Source organism: Anser anser, assembly GCF_964211835.1.
Source record: "Anser anser genome assembly, chromosome: 4".
Lineage (NCBI taxonomy): Eukaryota > Metazoa > Chordata > Aves > Anseriformes > Anatidae > Anser > Anser anser.
The window spans coordinates 46,620,844-46,644,296 of record NC_139724.1 but is presented as its reverse complement, the minus strand read 5'-3'; the positions used below and the strand labels follow the sequence as shown (position 1 = coordinate 46,644,296).

Sequence of the window (23,453 nt, the reverse complement as noted above, 5' to 3'; positions counted from 1 at the left end):
CCAAAGCACCGCCATTTTGTGGCAAGCACTCGCCCACACTGCTCTGTCTACTGACAAGGGATACGTGTCCTGAAAAACTCTAGCAGATGACTACACACTAAAATTAACTAACATAATTTTAAATAAACTTATCCTGGATGTTTTATTATCCTAATGATAAAAAGCATTGCAGAAGGTGCTAAAGGTGCCATAAACTGAATGCCTTCTACAGAAAACCATTATCATTTTAAACTGCCATATGAAAGTGAAAACAAAAAAAACTGCTCAGGTGTAATTTAGTTTTCAATTGCCGTTTCCTGTATTCAATAATTCTTCCAAAGTGCATCATTTCACGCTCGATTTTCCCTGCAGAGATACATAAGGCACATACCAAGAATTCAATTATAAATGATTCCAGTTCAAGAGAGCACTAAACAGAATTTAAACTTGTCTCAGGAAGCAAACAAACAAAAAAAATCAACCTCTTCCCCACTTGCCCCATTTACAAAATATGGATACACATCCACCATCTTCAACATACCAAAACTTCACCTGAAAACAGTGACACGCTTATAGCTGACTTGTGAACATTTCTACACAGTTCACTGCACTGCAACCTAAAAATTAAATCAGACTCTGACAGATGGTGTCCAGCCTGTCTGAAGATATTATCTGCTGTATAAATATTGATTTTAATAAGTTGCGCTCCAAGTATACATTTTGAAAGAATATAGTTTTCTATCTTGAGCCTGACTGACAGCAAAAAGCCTCGGTTGTGTTACCATGGCAATAGTATGTTCCCAAAGGCAGGATTTGTAAAAGTTGGACCAAGAAGCTGAACACCGCTGTATTCAAAGTTGCTCAGACCTATGGAAATGGGAGAAGAATGAATGTCTAGACTTGGTCAATCACATCGATCTCAGTGCCCTGTTGACAGCTAAACTTCCTCTTCTCCCAAAAGCTGACTGGCTCCTGGAAAACTTCCAGAGCTTTCCAAACATTGCCTTTTCTTAAGAAAGTCTTTGTTGGTAGATTACCTGCCTGGGAGTTGTTTCTCTTCTTCAAGTTACATTTTGGATAACAGCTTGTGCAACCCATACTCATAACTCATTTTTCTCACACTCACCAGGTGATGTTTTGCACTTCCGAAGTCCCAACTCCCTGAGTCTTGCACATGAACAAGCCTCTGCTCCCAGTGCTCCAACCCAAACTGTGATCATACAATGTAAGAACTAGTAGCACATGATCCGTTTATTTCAATGCAATTGGTTGACTATCTTCCATATGTTTGGTTCCCCCAGGTATTTCTCCCAAATACAGTTTCTACAGTTTCAAAGGTGTTCTTGTTCAGATTTGGGAGTGCAATGATGGTAACAAACAAGCATTTGTTAATGTTTTATTTCATCTCAGCCCCGACCAATGCAATAGGTCAAGAAGACTTCACTTAAGCTAGGGAGATGTACAGACTATCAAGACAGAAACCAGCAGTGAGGATTCTAGAATTGCCTGCAAGTTAAAATGAATTACAGGATACAAACTCTCATTCAAGTCTTCAGAAATTCATCCACAGCCAGACAGCTATGTCAACCACCCAGCGCACCGTATAAGAGATACACCTTCTCAAAATATGTAAGAGCCCTCTTCACCATACCCACTTTCTGCACGCGATTCCCGCCCCAGGCACTGTGACCAAAGGGAGCTCTGGCTGCCTCGTCCCAGCAGAAGCAGCTCAGGCTCTCTCATTTCACATCATACTAGCCAGCACAGAAACAGAGGAGCAGAAGAAGTAGCTGGAAGACCCTATTTACTCTTCCTTTCTCAGCTCCAAACACAATCCAAGGTCTCTGCTCATTAGCACTGCAGGGCGAAATGGACACAACGGTAATTTAATGCCACTCTCTATTGGAGTTTGCGGAGACAAGCAACAGACAGAGAACGAGGGCCTCAAAGTTGTTAATTCCACGATGTACTCAGCTGCCTCTATCATACAGCATTATGCACATTTGGCAGAGCAACATTTTGAAGCACCAGATTTTAATATTGATTCTGGAACGAAACAACAGCTAAGTGGGGACGATGTACAAACCTGCCAAGCTAGACAGGTCCATAAGTTCCCCAAAGGTGCAAAATGTTGATATGAAATTAGTCTAATGCCAAGCCAGCATAATTTCATTTCAAAATTGAAATAATAGCTGAGATGCAAAGGAGATCGTGTTCTCTAGGCATTCTCATTCCACTAATTGATACACTGTTCACGCTTCTAATCCTCCCCCCTCTTCAGCGCCTCAGCATACTTCTCTTTTCATTTCATTCTGCCATATTGCAAAGGATGCCATAGAAACATCAAGAAAGGAAAAAAAAAGGACACTCATGAGATGAAAATCCTGCCTAGGCTAGAAAAACATAAGAATGGATCCCAACCTATTTATCTCACTAAAAAAAACAACACACCACACATACACAAATTCTGTGATCACAATAAGTACCTATACTGGAAGAAAATATCTGTTCTGAATCTAGCAAATTATGACAAATCTACAGCTGGTGCCTAGAGTATGAACTGAGCCCCCAGTGAAGTCTGATACAAACTCTACACTACCCAGCTGTCTGTCCTCCTCTCCCATCCAAGCTGCAATGTGGGACATACTTCAATTTACTTCTCCTTTCTGTCAGACAGATGAGGCAAGATAAAACATGTGGCTATGACTTGGAAGATGCTCACGAAACACGGTGTGTTTCTTCTTTGCAGACAACACCAAGTTAAGTGCATGTGTCGATCTGCTCGAGGGTAGGAAGGCTCTGCAGGAGGATCTGGATAAGCTGGACCGATGGGCTGAGGCCAACTGTATGAGGTTCAACAAGGCCAAGTGCCGGGTCCTGCACCTGGGCCACAACAACCCCAAGCAGCACTGCGGGCTGGGAGATGAGTGGTTAGAAAGCTGCCTGGCAGAGAAGGACCTGGGAGTCTTGGTTGATAGTCGGCTGAATATGAGCCAGCAGTGTGCTCAGGTGGCCAAGAAGGCCAACAGCATCCTGGCTTGCATAAGAAACAGTGGGGCCAGCAGGGCTAGGGAGGTGATTGTCCCCGTGTACTCGGCTCTGGTGAGGCCACACCTCGAGTACTGTGTTCAGTTTTGGGCCCTCGCTACAAGAAGGACATCGAGGTGCTCGAGAGAGTCCAGAGAAGGGCAACGAAGCTGGTGAGGGGTCTGGAGAACAAGTCTCATGAGGAGCGGCTGAGGGAGCTGGGCTTGTTCAGCCTGGAGAAGAGGAGGCTCAGGGGCGACCTCATCGCTCTGTACAGGTACCTTAAAGGAGGCTGTAGAGAGGTGGGGGTTGGTCTGTTCTCCCACGTGCCTGGTGACAGGACAAGGAGGAATGGGTTAAAGTTGCACCAGGGGAGGTTTAGGTTGGATATTAGGAAGAACTTCTTTACCGAAAGGGTTGTTAGGCATTGGAATGGGCTGCCCAGGGAAGTGGTTGAGTCTCCATCCCTGGAGGTCTTTAAGAGACATTTAGATGTAGAGCTTAGTGATATGGTTTAGTGGAGGACTTGTTAGGGCTGGGTCAGAGGTTGGACTAGGTGATCTTGGAGGTCTCTTCCAACCTAGATGATTCTGTGATTCTTTACATCACAGTTTCTAAGTAATGTCTTGGCATGGATTCCTTCCATGCCCAGTACTTTGCCTCCCAAAACAAAGTACCATGTGCCCAAAATAACGTGTCAATCTCAAACAATAAACTAAAGCATTAATCCACCTCTGGGACAAAAAAAAAGGAGATGGCTCTATACTGTTCTGTCACACCGTTATCATTGCCTCTGAGGAACCTAATAATAAAATTAAGGTCCTTTGCACTTTAGAAACAGTGTTCTGTGTAGTTCTTCTCTTCATTTCACATGTGATTACCTTTGTGTGTAACACAGTAAGACCTCTCCCCAAGGTAACACAGCAACTTCTGACATTCTACATAGCTCAGAATATATTTAATATAGAAATGGTTACCTAGTAAAGTAGAACAGAAATACCCACAGCACACAAGCTGCCCAGTAGAATGTTTATTTAGAGCTCTTTAATTTGCATGCAGTATGTCATATGAAGATAGTGCCACAGAATTCAAGTATCTCACTAAACACAGCCGACCCTCACTGTTTGTAAAGGTGCTTTCAGTGTATTTAAAATAGTAAATTAAACAGTATTATGACAATTGCCAATATTAATGTGATAACTGTTCAGAAATGTTAATGTGAAGAAAACCACATTCACTTTTTTCTCTATATGGTTTACTTTTTTTTTTAGTTACATCTTGCAATAAAGCAAAGTACTTGAAACTCTAATCAAATAGAATTCATGAGAAATTAGTCAAAAAGTATCTTGAAGGAAACAAGGGCAAAAATGACAGTGGCAAAGTTATCTAATCTGGACCACAGTGATGACTGCACAGTACAATTCAGTAAGTCAAGTTTACAAAAAAACTTAGAGCACCAGCATTTCTTTCTTTTTTATTTTTTTTAAGCCAGTTTCCCTAAATAAAAAAACCATTTGAAGAATTTCAACTCAAAAGAATACTTAACTAGACCACAGGAAAAGCAGTGCTATGTTTTTAGTCTTTTATAGATATAATATTAACTTTTGTTCAGAACTACAGCAGTTTCACATCTGCACAGCTCAAAGTACACCTTTTTCCTTTAAGACTTCTATCTTTTGTCCATATATTTTAACTAACGGATCTCAAAGATAACCTCCTAATCCACTTGGTTACATGGCTTTCTGTTGAAATGTTCTCATTAACACAGAATGCTCCTGGAATTGAGAGGAGAAGCTCAGCATTTTGTTCTGAGAAAGTTGAAAGACTTAACATACTGCCAGCAGCAACAAGTCAAAAGTGCTATCAAATACAAGCATCACCTTTAATCTGCATGATTGCCCAGCAAATGCTTATAGCGAAGCCTTAGGTTTGAGTTGGCACTAAAAGGACTGGAAAAACACATGAGGGGGGGAGAAAAAAGAAAACAACTCTTCCAATGTGAACTGTAAAAAAGAAGACGTGTCAATCCATAGAATTCCTAGAAAAGGCACGAAGTTTGAATTCACTTTCCTCTTAGACATTTTCAGCCAAGCAGGAAGGAATAGGAACAAATTCCAATATAATTTTAGCTTTTTTTCTATCATAAAAATCACAGAACAGATGGACAAAATGCTATACAATGAAACCTTCACTGAGGACTACTGCACCAACAGAAAAACTGCCTTAAATAGCCACGTAAAAGTTGCCCCAGATCACTTCACTGAAAACCATCTTTACTATGTATCTTCTTTTGATAGTGTTGGTTCAGTAAAGAAACCTAAATACCTAGGAACTGTGCACTGATGCATCTACCTTTTGGGCCTGCGGTTCCGTGACCTGAATTCACATCTCGAAGTTGTACACTAATGCTTCCTGTACAGTGCTGGGGAGAAACTGGTGTCCAACAGAGCTGCAGGCACTGAGGACAGCAGCCACCTCTTTAACACAAGGGCAAATACTTCTAACAGCAGCATATCTGAATTCCTTGCTCTGCCGAGAATACTGTCTCCAGGTCTCCTCTCATAAACCTGGGTGCCTACAGCTGTTCTTTGAACGGTGAGGGAAGCACCACAATTTTTGTAGCACAGCTGGAAGAAGCAGTAGCACTTTTAGGTACCAGCACAGCGGCATAACTACTTTTCCAGACAGAGACAGGCTTCAATTCACTGTGTCTAAGTGAATGCAAAATCCAAAGCCAGAAAGTGAAAACATGAGAAAATCACCTGAGCACTTTGTTAGAAGGGACAATACAGAATTATCTGTTCAGTTCACATAACTGTTTAAGCAAACAGGAGGAGCCTTTTGAACACCCAAAAGAGCCCTAGACAGTGCTTTAACCACACAGCCACTAACATGGCAGGCGCTAACCTTTACATCTTTCTCGCTTTGGTTCCCGTTTCTAAACAAAGTAGCCACAGCTGCATTCACGAAGAGACTGATTTAATTACTAAGTATGTTTTCAGCCTCTCAATAGTTAGTTGCAGCTCTATCCTGTTTCTGGATCCCTGCATTTAAGAAAGATATAGGTGACTATCTCAGCAGCTATGTACAGAAAGGCACAGAACTGGAGATGACAAGAAAAAGAAATGGTCAAACTTCACAAATGTATGCTTTTAAATAAACACGGTTCATGAACATTCACTGACCCCTGCTGCAACTGCTCGTAGTAGGGAAATGGGGATGACCCTGATGAGGGTTATCAGACAGAGCAGTCCGAACATTTCAAACAACTATTTATTAATGCTTAGCTACTAACAGCTGCAGATGAAACACTCAACCACATTAGTCAAATATGAGGTACAGCATACCATGAATCTCATGCTGTACAGGTGGCTCACCTTTATTTGATGGCTTTTAGTCTCCAAGGCAGATGGAGCGAGATAAGGAGTTCAACAAGAGAAGCTGTGGTCAGAGTGAACTGCTTCTTTCTTCCCCAAGATGATCACTGGTGTTTATATACAGCTTTGTACAGATAAAGGCTAGTCTTGTCCAAAAGCTTCCTAGTATGCATTGCTGAAAATCGAATTACCCTGGATTACCCACACATACATTACCTACTGGGCATCACCTTCTTTCAGCCTATTCAGACAAGTATATTCAATTTGCAGTTGTGTGTTCACCTTTTCTTCTCTCCTGCTTTGTGCTCACTTCCTTCATTTAGCTACTTCATTACTTCTGAATGCAATACTTAGAAGAAGCAAACCTCCTTAAGTATTACTGGAAACTGGGTTTATTTTGTAAATATTATGAAGGAACAGTGAGACTGTTAATTGCAATGTTTATTGCAAATAGTGAATAAACAAATAGCTCTGCCACAGGACCTCTTCCATCAGCCTACTGACAGTAAGCAATACTAAGGAAGTTCACCTTCGATAAGCTAAGATGGTTCAAGTCTTTCTGAATATGAAACAATCAGAGCCTTAGAGAGCAGAACAAAAGTAAAAATAGCAAGCATTCACTCCAATGATTAGCTTTATTTACTATCACTGAAAGACAAACTTTGCTTTTAATATCTACTGTAAGTCCTATGCATTTGGATTACTTCAAGTGTTAACATTCTAGTTAGTAATTACTTACCATTGGCCTAGTCTGTCAGAGTTGGTCCACGTTTGCACCTTTACAGAAAGATGACATGACACTGAAGTCGAGTCACTGAATATTTACATAGTCCTATCTCTTTCTGAGAAGACGATCAGATCTAAACAAACAGAAGAAAATTTTTCATGTTTTCTCAGAAAATGGAGAAACAGCTGTTTTTCTAGATATCTAGATACTCAACTACAAACATTATTGCAAGTATTACATATACATACATGTCTATACTTACATATAAAGCAGACCCTTTTATATAAAAACTAATATTATACAAAAGCTAGCAAAAATCTATTTTTATTTGATAATGTCACGCAAGTTTTACGATCAATTTCAACAGAACTACAGAAACACAACTTAGAAGTTCATTTTTCCTATTTTCAAATTCTTTGTGGGCCTGTGTTTACCAGACAGGTATGTACAGAAGCAACATTACTATTTACTACACAACCTATTTCAGCTAGTCTTCACTAGCCTTTTTCCCCATATTGCACAAGTCTCAACAGGGAAAAACACCTCTAAAGCCGGCAAAAACAACATGAAGCAGATTGAAGGTATGATTATTCCTATTTCAGGTTCCAAATTATTGATAACCTCAAAGAAGACTTTAAAGAATTGACTCGTCATTATTAGGACATATTTATATTCCACATAACTTATTATATACATGTAGAACTTTTCCAATCCCTACACGGTACATAAATAAGGCTTGGGTTTTTGTTTGTTTTCCCCAGATGAATGCTGTATAATTTGGCTTCCAGTGTGGGGAGAGAAGACAGCATTACTTCATTTTTCTACTTTTCTCCAAGTATTTCAGAATGGCTTTGACTGGTCAGCAACTTCGGGCTGTAAGCCTGCAGTCACCTCTTGGCACTGAAAAATCTGAAGAAACTGTGCATTTTCACCACAAACTCCCTGAATTTTCTGCTCTTTGCATACCTATCTCCACACACACACACAGAGCAATGACAGAGCAGAGCCAGAAACCACTAGTATCTTGTGCATAGCCTGCGTCCTACTCTAAGCACGCAGCCTGGCAGTGCAGTGGCCTCATACAAAGGTTTATTCCACACTTGGCTATGTTTGTACAACGTGGCCAAGGAGATGCATGCAGTCCCTACCAGGTAGTTTTTTCCACATTGCCCTTCAACAAGCATGTTCTTCCCTGGTGGAGTGCTAGGAAAATCCTGTCACTCATGCAGATGAGGAAAACCACCATTCTCAACACTATGACCCACCTTAGGCAATCAGTGTTTGGCACCTTATCAACATAGTATGACTGCAAACTGGAAACACACACATGCTTCAGTGCTAGCTATACAGAAGCAAGAACTCCTACTGGTATTAACCTTCATTGCCCTTCAGAAGTCACCTAGATCAATTTGAAAAGGATTTTGTGGACTACCGCTGTCACGAGCTTTGTACTGCCACTTGCATCTTCCTACATAACATCCTCAAGCCCATCCTTTATATCCCGCTGCTCTCTGCACCAGGCAGTTAGTATCTGCTCTGGCACACACTGGAAGTAATGAAAAGCCTCCCAGTGAATTCAGCAGTAATGCTTCAAGCCCTTAGGCAGGCCATTTTTCAAGTGCTATGCAAATTTGTGCCTTGTAAAATAAAATTTTACTCCACTGCTACTGCATCTTAAAAGATGTGGCCGAGTATTTTAAACTTACTGTCTTTCTACCAGAGGAGAAGTAACACAAGAGCAAGAATAACTACACAAAACAGGCAAAAATGGAGGGTGGGAAAGAGTTACAGCCAGTACTCAGTAACTATACCAAAGCGTATCAAAAAGCAAAGGATAGCAAACAAAAGATCTAAAAAAATAAATGCAGAGGCAGATAATTTAAAAATGCCTCTCTTTTCCAAGCCTAAATTAATTGCGTTCTTAGAGTGGGCATTCACAGAAGAAGCAACACTGTTGTTCAGTTAGTACAAGAGAATCCCAGTTATGAACACAGCCCACAACCACAGTAACATGGAGAACTAAGACAAAACAATTATGCACAGGAAGTTTTGTGTTTTAAAGAATTGGAGCTATTCAATAAAAATATATCAACCCTTTTCAGAGGCTGGGGTCTGCGTTTCTCCATTGCATGAGACTGTTATCTGTTCACTCCATTTTGATTATGATCAACAGAATGGGGTAGAGGCAGCAAGCAGCATTCCACAGACCCACACGCAGGTATTAACACCAGCATAGTTGCCTGCAAAAACAGTACCACAGCTGTAGCAGCCTCATTTAATTCAACCCTTCCCATCCACAGGTAGAGTTGAAATTGTTCAAGATCCTAGGACAAAAGGTGCCAGAGAAGATAGACCCAGTATTTATTACTCAGCAACCAAGACCAAACAGAAAAAATAATAGTAATAAGAGAACCTCACCAATAGCCTTTCCAATCCCACACGGCCAGCTGGCAGTGAATGATAAGGGAAAGCACTGCAAAGTGCTTTTTCTCTTGCTTTTATAACATTGCAATTTTATATGTGGTATATGGCACACTGCCATTTCCATTTTTGAGTGCAAAAGCCTTGTACAGAGAACGGGGAGTACAGCCAATAGAGCCAGATCTACTGAGAACTCTGAATGAAAATTTATTGTTTCATGGTGAACAGCAAGCATTTTTTTTGTTACTCTTGATTTTCAGCATTATTTATTCAAGCAATTAACAGACTATTAATAAAAACATGATCAGAAAGGGTGTCATTTATCAACTCTACTTCAATTCCCTTTTGCCAAAGGGCTTTACGGCCATACAACCCATGTATGAATGGTACTCTCCCAGGAGCAGCAGAATGCCTCATGTGAGAGTATGCGCCGGGCGCAGGCACAGAGCTGTCAGATCTCAACCCAGCCAAATGACATGGAAGTCACTGCATTCAGCCCCACTAAGTTGCAGCAAAACTTACCCATCTCTAGAAGCAGCTCTGACCAACCTGTTGTGGTGACAAGCATGAAATCACTGGAGATAAGTAACCAACTGTACATTCACAGCCACACCATTCCAGAGACTTCAGTCTTAAGACTGGTGTCAGTGTGGGTTTGGGTGTCAGTGGAAGGACTCCACAGAAGGCAGCATTTTTGGCTAAGAGCTGTGCGTAACATATGGTAAGTAATCATTAACAATTAATTACTCATATGATGCTATGAATAATAGCAACTTTTTTCCCCTAATGCAGATAAAAGGCAAATACATACAGAAGAATAACAGCAAAAGGCAATGTTGATAGCACAGATGAATGATTCTGGGTGAATTTCACTTACACCTGGTTATCTAGCTTTTTTTTCTGCTCATTGATGTAAGAGCCAAAGTATTCTTCAAGTAATCAGGATTTGTCTCTTTGTTTTTAACGTAACAACAGAACACAGAACCACATAGACAAGGACCAGCCACGAAGGACGGAAGACACACTATGCTATACAACTCATGGCTTCCCGGTGTAACCCTTTATGCCAAGAGTCTCCATTTTCAGATGGCAAAGAATACGCATTCTCGGTCAAATTTCTATTCTAACTACAAAGTCATCAGACTTCAAAATATTCCATTCATCCCCTAGCTTTTTCACTTAACAGTCTGTTTCTGTCCATATTACTTACTCAGTTGTATTTATGGCACATTTATTTAAACATTTCCTCTATGCTTTCGAATTGCTCCTGAATAGTATAAATAAGCAGATCATGAGACAGCATCCTTCTTTCAAAACCCAGATATTCCCAAAGCCATTCTAGGAAGTTAATAAGTATACTGGAAACTTAAAAACTCAAGGATAATAGCAGTAAGATTAAAAATCGCTAAATCTCAGATTAATGGTAGTGTAATACTGTGAAATTGTCATACTACAGCATAATGAAATACTAAGATTAATGCTAACTAAATTATCTATTGTACTGCCTCTATAAGAAAACAAAACAAAAAAGATAAACAAACAAAAACTTACAAGTCTGTTTTTTAAATGAAATTGTGTGTATTTTAATGGGCTTTTGTGTAAAAGTACTGCAAAACCCGCTGCAAGTGCAAACATTGTAAACCAGTGATGTTAGTGAGTGTTTTGAATAAACTCAAAAGATTTAAGAAAATTTCTGAGGTAAAATTTAACAGAAATTAAATAAATGCTAATAACTCCACATTGAGATTCTTCCTGGGAGAATTTCCAATAACTTTGCAAAGGTCCAGGTCCCAAGACAGCTGAAGGAAGACTCAAAAATAACAAAAATAAAAAACATTCCCACAAAAATAAAAATCTCAGGCATATCTGAACGCAAAAGAAATCAGATATCTATTACACTCATGATAGAGAGTAACATAGGCAAATAGTTTTTTATGCAATGGCAGTTGGATTTACAACTTCAGTAACACAAATATATATATATATATATATGTTTTTTAAAACTGTATGTGGTACGTATTTTGTCTGTGCTGTGCCTATATGCAAATGCTTGATGAGGTCATATTGGACCTGCTTGCTGTCTTAACCCCATGTTAAACTGAAATTTTAGAAATGGTTATGAGAAACAAATATTAATGGCTAATTAACATTGTTTTGTACTCACAGTGCATGAAGCCAATAAAATATTTTCGGACTCAACTCGAACTCCAGGGTAACTTTAGCAATGTATACAGGACATGCATAAAAGCTTTTACCTGCTACAGCAAGTTGAGAAGTACAAAAACACCTAAAGGAGCTGAAACAGTGGATAAAGTGAGTACTGAAAACATGCTTGGTTTTGCCTTCTTTCTCTTTATAATGCTGTCCAAAAAGATACCTGCTTTTTGAAAGACTAAGAACCAAGAAACAAGCTTGTGCATTGGCAAATTTAATATTTGAATTACACCATACTTCATAAAGGTAAAAAGTAATGTTGAGGTACTTTTAGTAGCCTATTACTCTTCAATTAATCTACATAAAATAGAATGAATTTTTACAGTCTTCACTACATGTTAAAAGTCTTTTTCTCAGCATCTGCAACTCTGGGACATACCCGTGTGTTTCCAGTATTTGTTTTATTTATTAACACTATACAGTGATATACACACTTCAAATTTAGACGTGCTTCTGATACAACTGCCACAAGTAGTTTTGTAGTTGGGGTGTAATTCTGATTATCAGTTTTATAGGACCTGTTTAAAAAGGATAGGATTATTTTGTTATACAGATATCCATCACAGGTAAGAAAGAACTAGACCAGGTCATGTATATGTTTGTAGTGGATTAAAAGTATTTTTTATCACTGTTGTATTCATGCTTGCACGTATCAGCATAAGAATGCAGTTGTGCTCTAGTCCTTTGACTACAATTAAATTGATTTACATGCAAGAAACAGCAGTGCTAATATCAACGTCTTATATACTGTCGGTAGCATTTCATTTGCAAAAATCAGTGCTATAACTTCATATTTCAACATGAACTTGAAAAAAAAAAACATTTTAAAAAACAGGTTTGGTGGTGGTTTTGTTATTAACTCATCCTCAAGTACAAAAGACCAATATAGAACACAAAACAAACATCAATATGGTGATAAGGTCACCAAAAATTTATACCCCAGGTCAGATTGCAGTAAGTAAACCAGGTGAATGTTGTACAATTTTAAAAGCTTTAGTAAGAGGTAATCTGGAGAAGGAACAAGACAACTGAACAGACTTGCAAAGTCATTGATACAGCAGTATGATGCAGCACGGTATATAGGTCAGAGTTCAGTTTTAAACTTTTATACTTTAAACTACTACTACAAATGAGGAAAAATAGCATCAAATACCTCAATTAACAAGCAGACCTTCTTGACACAGAAGGACAGCAAAAAAATACATCTCTTAATATACCTTGGCATACAAGACATGGTTTACAAATATAACACCCAACTGTTTACTGGATTTCCACCGTGAGCATGTATGAAGCATTAAATGTCTCACTTCACTAAGGGGTATGTTGGTTATAGAAGGAGTAAAAGACTTTCAAACTTGTGTCAAGACAGGTTATGAACTCTGGTCTTTTAGCACCTGTTCTCCTGCGTAGTTTTCAAGACAACTGTAAAGTACATTCAATGCCATTAAAACACAAAACAGTGGTTACTACCGCAGCAGTTGCGTGAGGGATATATGCTATTCTTTGTTTCCAAATTGGAAATTATGCAAAGACACACTTAGTATTATAATATTAGATTTGCTGGATTTATTTGACCACTAAATCCCCCAATGTCAGACATGTTCAGAAATCCTAACAGCATTAATCCAGGCTGACGGCTCACAAAATAAATAGCATCCACGGGGACTTTGCCCCAGACACCACAAAAATTGACTGGCATGACTAATTAGAAAAGCAATAATGACAAAGTGTTGTTTCTTACATTCTCTTTTCCCCGACGTGAAAAATCCAAAACTTTCATGACTGTACTGATGTTTGGTGGGGTACAATGTTGCACAGTGGCAAAAACTTGTCTAAAGCTGCAGCAAAAGACATAAATAAAAAGAAAAAAAAAATAACTTCTACCAGTAAAGCCCTCACTGCCTATGCCAGGAGTTCCTGCAACTTGTGCTATCTAGACGACATCTCTGAAACCTCCAGATAGAACTGGCATTCTATAACACCAGTTCTATAACATGTTCACATTAGCACAAGCTAAGACCATCTCTCTTCAAGTAGCAAAACACACCAAACCTGTCTTTTCCTTGAAATCTTCCTGTTTATGTGGTCTACCTAATACATAATGGTGGTGGTTCTTGGATAAAAGTCCCCGATCTTTCACCCATATTACAGGCCATGGCAGAATATTGCCAGCTGCTCACATTTATTCCAGGGAGGCATCATCTAACTTGGTCTAGCTTTCCTCAGAAGCACACCTTAAGCATTTCAACCTAAGTACACAAAATAACATAATACCTGTGTATGGTCAGAAGGAACCTCTCGCCCACAGTCAACTCCTGTCATGATACTTCAAGTCAATTCTAAAATAAGACTATTGTTTTATGTTAATAAAGACCAAAGGATAAATGTTGTCAAATATAACACTGAAATATAACAAGTTTTATGATCCTAAGTCTAACTTGGCTTCTGTGAACCGAAGTGCGCAAATTATACTTAGGCTTACAACAAGCACACTCTGTAAGCGTGTACTTGCAGAGTTGGAAAATGAATTTCTAGGTTCACAAAAAAAAATAAGAATATGAAAATAAAAAAGTAATCTCAAAATCTCTCCCATGATAAATAGTTTCCATGAAGAAGTTTTCTCAAAATGACATGACTACTTCCATTCTCTGCCAGCTCAGTTACGCTAATTTTTAGTAGCCATTTCTTGTAATGATTGCTATTTGTATTAATTACAATGTGCTTCTTCCCTTGCATTACTTTGTGATTTATTTTCACTAGATGTGCAATTTAGAGCAAAAACAGTGGAACGTTTGTAGGCAGTATTTGAACTGGGGCAGCATGCAGCGACAGGCCATACCAGCACTTGTTTTTTTGCTTTGGGGTTCTGGTTAGTTTTAGGCAGTATGTAACACCAGAGGTGGACAGAAGGTCCTCCATCAAGAATGCCCCCCTATTCTCCAAGAAGCCTCAGCACTCAGCCAGGATAAGATGAATACAGTATTTCAGCACAGTTCTGTAACCCTGCCACTTCTGCCACACAGAAAGGCAGGACCTTTTGTATGAGGTAGCTACTCTCCCCCCTCCATCCTGCAGGTTTTCAAGCACCACAGTACAGCTACCATCCACACAGGAAAGCCATTCCCAATTCACATTACATCTAAATTAGCCACAAAGAACAAGCCTTTCTCAGCACCCAACTCCCCAGTGCATGACTTAGGCATGGTCCTGTTTGCAGGGCTGCACTGGTCTCTCCCATGTGCCCTGGTTTCTACATGTGCTGGGCCAAGTGTGCACTGCCTACTTTCTGAACACACTCATGGGTCAGCAGACAGAGACAGGATTTGCTATCCACTTGTGGCTTCTGACTTCTTAAGCACGTGCTGGTGTCTCAGGTGAGGAATAGTTCCCCCTGCGAGAGACATGTGTTTCTGGCCTCCACATCCTCAGGTCTCCCAAGCACTGCCCCATAAACCCAGATACTGCACTCCCTGTGATGCTATTCCTATCATATAATCATTCTTAACACTACTGAATTTATTACTTCCAAGTAGTTTAACCAACTTGTGAAGGACTAATTTCGTCCTTGGCTTACATGATGGGGGGGAGAGGGGGAAAGCAAGGCTTTGTTGTCCTAATACTATTTCAGACATTTTGCTGTATGGATTGGCAAAGGAAAAAAGGGAGGGAGAAAAGAATTCAGTGGTCACAACTGCTTTATCACGTGAACATTATAACCAGACCATGAGAAAAATCAGGAAAAGGAGAGCAGTGATCCTTCCTAGCTGTTTCAAAAGAATTTCCATGCAGTGATGTGTGGCACAGTCTATCCTACAAGATAATAGTGAGGTTTCCCCCCCGCTACCGCCATTGACTGGTTATATAATACCTTAATGCACTCCTCCTTGGTCTCTTAACAAAAGCAGGATGAGAGGACGTTCGATTACTTTGAGGAATCTCCTGTTACGTGTATTTTAACAAGGCTGAATTAAGTGAAGCATGCTCCAAGGGGTGTGTTTGATGGACATTGACATTCATCTGATTTAGGTTAACCAAAAAAAAAGAATCCCATTTGTTATCTACTCTAAGACAATTGCTTTTATAAGTTCATTGTTAAATAGATTTGTATCCCCCCTCCCCCCAGTGGATTTTACTTTTTCAGAGCATTCTACTGAAGGCTTAAATGAATGCCTTACAGGTCAGCAGTTTCCTTTTCCTCTTTCCCTTCTAAGAGCTTGGATTTGTGAGGAGATGCCACAGTCTGATTTAGGACGGAGTTGGTGGTAGTAAACTACTATAATCCTAAAGTAGCAGAGTTTTACCTGCTAGGAGGCAATTGTAGAACCTAGCTTATTCCCTGTGAGATTTGTAGCTTAGTGAACAAAGGCACCATGCATGCACCCTTCTAGCTCTGAAGAGGTTCTCTGCAGCATTACAAACATGACATGTCTGCAACACAATTAGTCTCTAACAATAATTTTGGTGGTGAAACATACAGATAAACAATGAGCCATCTAACCAAACTGTATGTTACTGAATAATGCTCTGCACCAAAAATAATCACCTTCAGAAATTCTTACTAGTAGTCACACAGGTGCTTTGCTTTTCCTAATTTGGATTTTAGCCCTTTGTGTAACCAAATCAGTACTAGCTGCTTTCTCAGACATGATCTTAAATGGCCAATACTTACACTAGCAGTAACCTTGGTGCTTAAGACCTGGTACAGCCTCTTTCTTAAGTCCTGCTCACCAAGTAACTTTTACATATAGAAAAGGAAATTACATTATTTAAGTTGCATCAAAGTTCATACTTTGGCTTTATTGGGCTGTTTTTCACGTATTGCATTTTAATTAATGAACCTAGCAAAGTTGGATTTTTCTCTATGGTTTTGTTCAAGAAAAAAAATAAATACTTGTCAGTAGAAAATTTGTCTACGCCTGTCTTTGACTAATAAAACATTATCCATCTTCTTCATTTTCAACTTCACCTGATGCAGTTCCAATGTCTAATACATCTGCAGAGAAATCTGCAAAAGCAATTGGTTTTAATGGTCTTACTTTAGGAGCTTAACATGCAGTTTCCTTGTGTGTTTGTGCAGAAGCTAGCTCAGTGTGACAGAGCTCCAGGCAACACAGCATTACAAATAATGTGGTCTTCTGCTGACAAACACACAAAGCCATCTAAGACTTATAAGATCTTCAACCATGTTTTAAAACTAGCAGTCGTCTTCTTCATTGTCCCACGAGGCCAGAGTGAGGAAAGGATTTAATCATAGCTTATGGAAAGGAGAAACCAAGTCCTGGTATTCTTTTTTTCATTGCCTCTCCTCTTTTACATTGTTATATTTGAAAATTAGTCAGGATTTAGGACATTTTCTCCAGCTAATAGCTTTGGCTTCTGCATTTACTCTGTTCCTGCTCCCCATATGTGACATCAGGCTACAGTGAGGAAGACTGAGGGATTGTTAAAATACTACATGAATTTAACTGTACTTTGAGTTATCCTTTTGATTTAAGGAGCTGAATTTAGCTAAATGATCTACATAGCATTTGAATAGATTATTTCAAACAGCGTGCATTATAGGTCTGTATCTGGTGTTTCTAAAGCTAACTTGGAAACAAACAAATTTGGAAGGATTGTGGCACCTGCTGGCCAGCCTGAGATGGAGGCCACCTGCACCTGCCTGCTGGGCTGCAGGAATCACCCTGCAAGCTTGATAGTTTCTTGCCTTTAATGTGACTGTGCTAGTTGTTAAGTAGCATACTTTGTGAAAATGAGTACAATATATCAGCTGAACTTTTCCAGGGACATGAGAATATGCAGCATGCAATCAAACGGAGCTGGGTGGTTTAATACGGTAGTATTTGTTGCTTGCATTTCTGAAGGACTGACTTTTCACATAACTCAGACAGCAACTCCAGTGTAGCCTCAAACTCTTCTTTTAATTCACACTCATGCTTATAAGAATTGTGTTTGATCATGAACTTACTAACATAGGTTGTTTGCAATTTTTATCCCATGAATTCAATTGCAAGCTTGTGTGGAACTTGAAGATGAATTTGATTCTATCTGTGGGTATTACGGTTAAATTTATTTTGAGGTCATACACTCATTCTGCACTTAGAGACTTTGAGTACACTGTTGTATGTGCATGGATATAGCTTTTGCAATAACCAACAATAATAATTGTTTGTCGGATTCAAATTATTTTTAAGTTATTTCTACTTAACCAAAAATGTCATTGAAAGTATGCGAAGAAGCCAATCAAGGAAAAAAAGGTTAAGCCTGCAGACTCCTCTCTGTGTCATAGAACCACAGAATATCCCAAGTTGGAAGGGACCCATAAGAATCATCAAGTCCAACTCCTGGCACCGCACAGGTATGCCCAAAAGTTTAGACCATGTGACTAAGTGCACAGTCCAAGCTCTTCTTAAATTCAGACAGGCTTGGTGCAGTGACTACTTCCCTGGGGAGCCTGCTCCAGTGTGCGACCACCCTCTCGGTGAAGAACCTCTTCCTGATGTCCAGCCTAAACTTCCCCTGCCTCAGCTTAACACCGTGTAGCATAATGGAAAGCAGAAATCCAAAACTAGCACTCCACAACCACATCTCATTACTCTTGTTTTACAAATCCCATCTTCAGGCTTTCAATTTAGACTGTACCACCACAAATGGCCTTTTAAGCTTCATGGCTGCCCAAAATACAAAATGATGTTCCCAAACTGGGCAATGTTTCCCATAGCAAAGTAGTAAACCACAAAGATATTACACATGAATTCTCAGACAGAAACAACAACCACAGGAGTTGGAACAGAATAACAATGCAGTTACTCTGAAAGGCTGCCATCCTGTGGCACTTGAGGTACGCTGTAGTAGCTTGTTGCCCTGAATTAATGGTCTGTACACTCTCTGAAGTGGGATAGAGTGCATGTATTCGAGGCAGCTCATAGGTAGATAATTACTTCCTCACTTCTGTTCAATATTTAGGTAGTTTGAAGAGAAGGCTGCAACCTCCTGTATGTATCAACAGCATCGTAGTACAGCTCATAAGCCAGGGCTCAGTTTAAGAGCTTTTATTTCCATCAGACGAACTAGTGAACATAACCTGAGAATATATTAAACTTCATACTAGTTCTCTGATATTGCTGTCACATTAATCCATAAATCCTAGTTGCTGAATTTGCTGTACTACATCTGAGGAACCACTTCTCATGAGTGCTTTACTCCCTTAACCTATTTGTTACTTGATTTGAAAGACTGTAGAGAGAAAAAAAAAAATCCTGTAGAGTTCATTCCTTTAGTGCATAAATAGTATTTTTAAGTAGTGCATATTTTTCCAGGTAAATCAACAGGACTTTAGGATAGACATTTCAGGATTTGACCCTGTACCTGATTAACTGCTTCTACTTTAGTTCTTGCTCTTCTTTGTTTGCTGTAAATGCATGTTACTCATTAGGACTAATGAATACATGTTCCTTCTGACACTTACAGCTTTTCTTCATAATAGTATGAGTAGAAAAAAATAATTTTGTTTGCATTATGATGTTATGAATAGCCTGTGCACATGAGCTAGGAACAAGCCTGTCATATTTTCTTTCTCTTCTGGGAACAGTGCTACAATTCTAACCCTGTTCTAAGAATACTTTATGCAACAAATAATACAAATTCTTAATTAAGATGAGCTTGTAACTACTCAAACTTATAATTATGTAGCAAATAGTTGTAGGAAAATGGGACTTCCACCCCTCAGAGAAGCTTTGTTAAAAAGGTTAGAGAAAAATGGGCGCCTGACAATTTCTACTCTATTATTGTAGAAATGATCAAGAAACCACGTACAGTCAAATTACAGTGCTTAGAAATATGTATTCTCAGCTACTTAGGTAAGGACTACATCATAGCTTAGGAAGATGCGTAAGCCGTGTGTGTGCATGTATATGTACATATAGAGAGAAAACTTCTTTAAAAGCTTGGGTTAGATCCCAGGCAGTTAGTTCAGCTTTCTTATGTCTGTAGTCCATTATCTGCAAAGATAAAGAAGCTCACCTACAGCCATAGTCTCAGTTACTTCTCCCCATGCTGGTTCCTTGATTTAGTGTCTGATTTCAGGTAGCATTGTTTCACTGGAGATGCATTTCTCCTCAGTGCTACCTTTCTTTCCTTTAGATCCCCTGGGCTGTGATACCTTTCAAATAGCATACTAGCAAAGCTTTTAGGCACTAATTATAGCTCTCCTCAGTAGCAACCCTTGAAATGCTAACCACATTTAAAACAATAGCCCTGTGGAACTGCCATTGTATACATGTCAGTGCATGTATTGCTGCTGCACCATCGCTCTGCTCTCCAGAGACAGCCCATGATAGCTGCCAGGGGACATTCTCAGCTCCTTCTCTTTTTTCCATCTACATTTACCTTTCCACCACCAGGAAACCATGAATTCTTACCCAATCTACAGCCTTTGGTCCTTACACATTTTCCAAGCTGGCCCAATCTTTGGAACCATTCATAAATCTTTTAGTATTTATTCTCCTCAGTTTTTTTTTTTATGGAAAAGGTATTCATTCTGAATGGGAAATCCGGTCTTCACATGGAGGAAAAGAAAAAAAAAAGACATAAAACCACCTAATTCTACTTCCAGTGATCACAGAAATCTCTAAGTATTTATTCCATCTTTTCTCAGCCCTAGGAATTACTCTGCATGTTTTTTTTTTTTTTTCTTCTTTTTTTTTTCCCTATATTTCATCCTACCTTGGGGGAATTCAGCTCTGCAATGCTCAGGAGTCACAGCATTTCCCACCTTGCAGGAAGCACTCCTCCAAGGAGACATGACAATCTGCTTTTCCCTCTTTCAAGCCAATGCAGTCTTTCTGCTGAACGAGCTCTCAGGCAAAAGGTAAAACATGGTGTTGCAGAAGACAACACAGGAGGAAAGCTCACAGCAGCTCCCAGCTATCTACTCAGCTGCTGCTATTTCTGCAACCCTATTTCTTGACTTCCTTAATTTCCTTTAACCTATAAATGAGCGACCTCTCCACCAGGCCATTAAGACTCAGGTAAAAAGGAATCTGGGAAATCTCACAGGTGAGGTGAAAGGAGTTGATGGCAATTCAGTAATTGTCAGAATGAGACAATGCCCTTCTTTTACAGGAGAGGTTAGTCAGTGGAATCCTTATCGTGTACATACAGAGAAGGCCATCTTCAATAAATCACACAGATTAACAAAACACTTCACTATTCCACACTAATGAATCCTGATTGTAATGTTTTTGTGTTTTTTGTTTGTTTTTATTATTATTATTAAAAAAAAATAATACTCCTAATTTGGGACCCAGTATGATTATTCAGGGACAAAGATGCTGACTCATGGCATCAGATCTCTGGAGCTTCAAAAACCTGGACATGTTGTACCCAGACTTACTCTATGATACTTGTTATTGACAGAAACAAAACCATCTGACCTGCATCATTTCACCCACATATTTAATCTGAATTAACTACAGTCTCTTTGTCTAAACTCATGCAATATCTGCCTGCTGTGATGGGTAAATAAAAAAAGACATATTTCACTTTCATGATCAGGTGTTTTGTCCACTTTGAGCCCAAGTGTCCATGTCTGCTTTACAAATCTTCTGTATCATACATTTATTACTATTTGCTAACCTTGAACAGGAAGGCTTAAGCCATTCACGATTAATAAAAGACACGGTACATCTGTCTGCAACTTCACTGCTTATCTTCTCTGCTTAGTCTTTTCCTTGGCAAAATAAAAATGCTGAAGAAAAATGCTGGGTTCCTTTATTTATTTTTTTCTGACTGTAATCTACACTCCTTTTCTGTATTTCTGCTTCACCTGCAGAACTATAAATTACTGTACGCCAGATGAAAAACTCAGATCTTAATGACCCTGTAAACGAAGCTGAACCTGTATCCCACTGTCATCCCAAATACCTACAGTCCATTACGCCAGTTCTTCACTAGCAGCTCAGTTTTGAAGCATTAAATTTGAACAACTGTAGTGTGAATGTATTTTTAGAAGTTTCAGATGTTGGTAGTTAACCTACATTCTGTCATCCTGTTCCTTTACTTGCATACTTCTGACACCCCTTTGCTTCAAGTTGCTCTCTCTGCCTTTCCCCGAGTCATGAATTCTTCCCCCTCCCCAGCTCTTCTCCCTGTCTTTTTTCCCCCCCCATCAAGGTAATGTTTTGTGAATAGCATTAGCAACGTGGAATAGAAAAGGATGTTCAGGTTGGACATTTGGAAACATTGATCCTGCTAGACCAACAGTGCAGCAGTGAACTGATACTTGCGTGATCAGAGAAGTCTCATCCTGGAAGGTCTACGAGACTTGGCTACACAAAGCATGGCTGATCAGAGTTTCCTTCCTGCCCACATTTTTATGATTCTAGAAAATTTAGTGCAAGCACTTTAGTTGATAAGATTTCACAGAATCACAGAATCATCTAGGTTGGAAGAAACCTCCAAGATCACCAAGTCCAACCTCTGACCCAACACTAACAAGTCCTCCACTAAACCATATCACTAAGCTCTACAGCTAAATGTCTTTTAAAGACCTCCAGGGATGGTGACTCAACCACTTCCCTGGGCAGCCCATTCCAATGCCTAACAACCCTTTCGGTAAAGAAGTTCTTCCTAATATCCAACCTAAACATCCCCTGGTCCAACTTTAGCCCATTCCCCCTCGTCCTGTCACCAGGCACGTGGGAGAATAGACCAACCCCCACCTCTCTACAGCCTCCTTTAAGGTACCTGTAGGGTGCGATAAGGTCGCCCCTGAGCCTCCTCTTCTCCAGGCTGAACAATCCCAGCTCCCTCAGCCGCTCCTCGTAAGACTTGTTCTCCAGACCCCTCACCAGCTTGGTCGCCCTTCTCTGGACTCGCTCGAGTACCTCCATGTCCTTCTTGTGGTGAGGGCCCAAAACTGAACACAGTACTTGAGGTGCCTTTCATAAACCCATGCTGACTGGGCCTGATTGCCTGGTTGCCCTGCAAGTGCCGCGTGATGACACTCAAGATAATCTGCTCCATGAGGTTCCCCGGCACCAAAGTCAGACTGACAGGCCTACAGTTTTCCAGGTCCACCCTCCAGCCCTTCTTGTAGATGGGCATCACATTCGCTAGCCGCCAGTCAAATGGGACCTCCCCTGATAGCCAGGGGACTGCTGATAAGTGTTGGAAAGTGGCTTGGCCAGCTCTTCCGCCAGTTCTCTCAGTACCCTCGGGTGGATCCCATCCGGCCCCATCGACTTGCGTACATCTAAGTGCTGTAGCGGGTCGCCAACCATTTCCTCGTGGATTATGAGGGCCACATTCTGCTCCCCATCCCCTTCCACCAGCTCAGGGTACTGGGTATCCAGAGAACAACTGGTCTTGCTGCTAAAGACTGGGGCAAAGGCGGCATTAAGCACCTCAGCCTGCCACTGTAGGGATGGAGGAAAACACCACCTGCACTCCCGCTCCACCTACTAATCATGCCAGTCCCCTCAAGTCCGGCCTGATAGCCTTCAGGCTTCTCTCAGCAATTTCATCACTATCTGGATGATAGGCCTGGACTATCAAAATAGGATAGTAATCAGGGGGGCGAACCAGTTTAGGAAGGTTTCTGGCAATGTCCCTGACCCAGGCCCCAGGGAGGCAGCAGACTTCCCTACAGGTAGGGTCAGGCCGACATACAGGGCCCTCTGTTCCCCTGAGAAGGGAGTCGCCTACAA

General features: G+C 40.2%; 1 protein-coding gene across 3 annotated transcripts in view; it reads right to left on the bottom strand.

Moving 5' to 3' along the window:
* MAPK10 (mitogen-activated protein kinase 10) overlaps positions 1-20,730 on the bottom strand; it is a 155,178-nt gene extending 134,448 nt beyond the window's left edge. Inside the window, exons 1-3 of one of the 3 annotated variants that reach the window (XM_083833886.1) lie at positions 20,470-20,730; positions 7,123-7,243; positions 6,384-6,558 (exon numbers count right to left, since the gene is read on the bottom strand). The gene's annotated coding sequence lies outside the window, so the exon portion shown is untranslated. The remainder of the gene's footprint in view (positions 1-6,383; positions 6,559-7,122; positions 7,244-20,469) is intronic. The other 2 variants (XM_083833888.1, XM_083833890.1) reach the window with 2 other exon arrangements.
* Between the last annotated feature and the right edge of the window lie 2,723 nt (positions 20,731-23,453).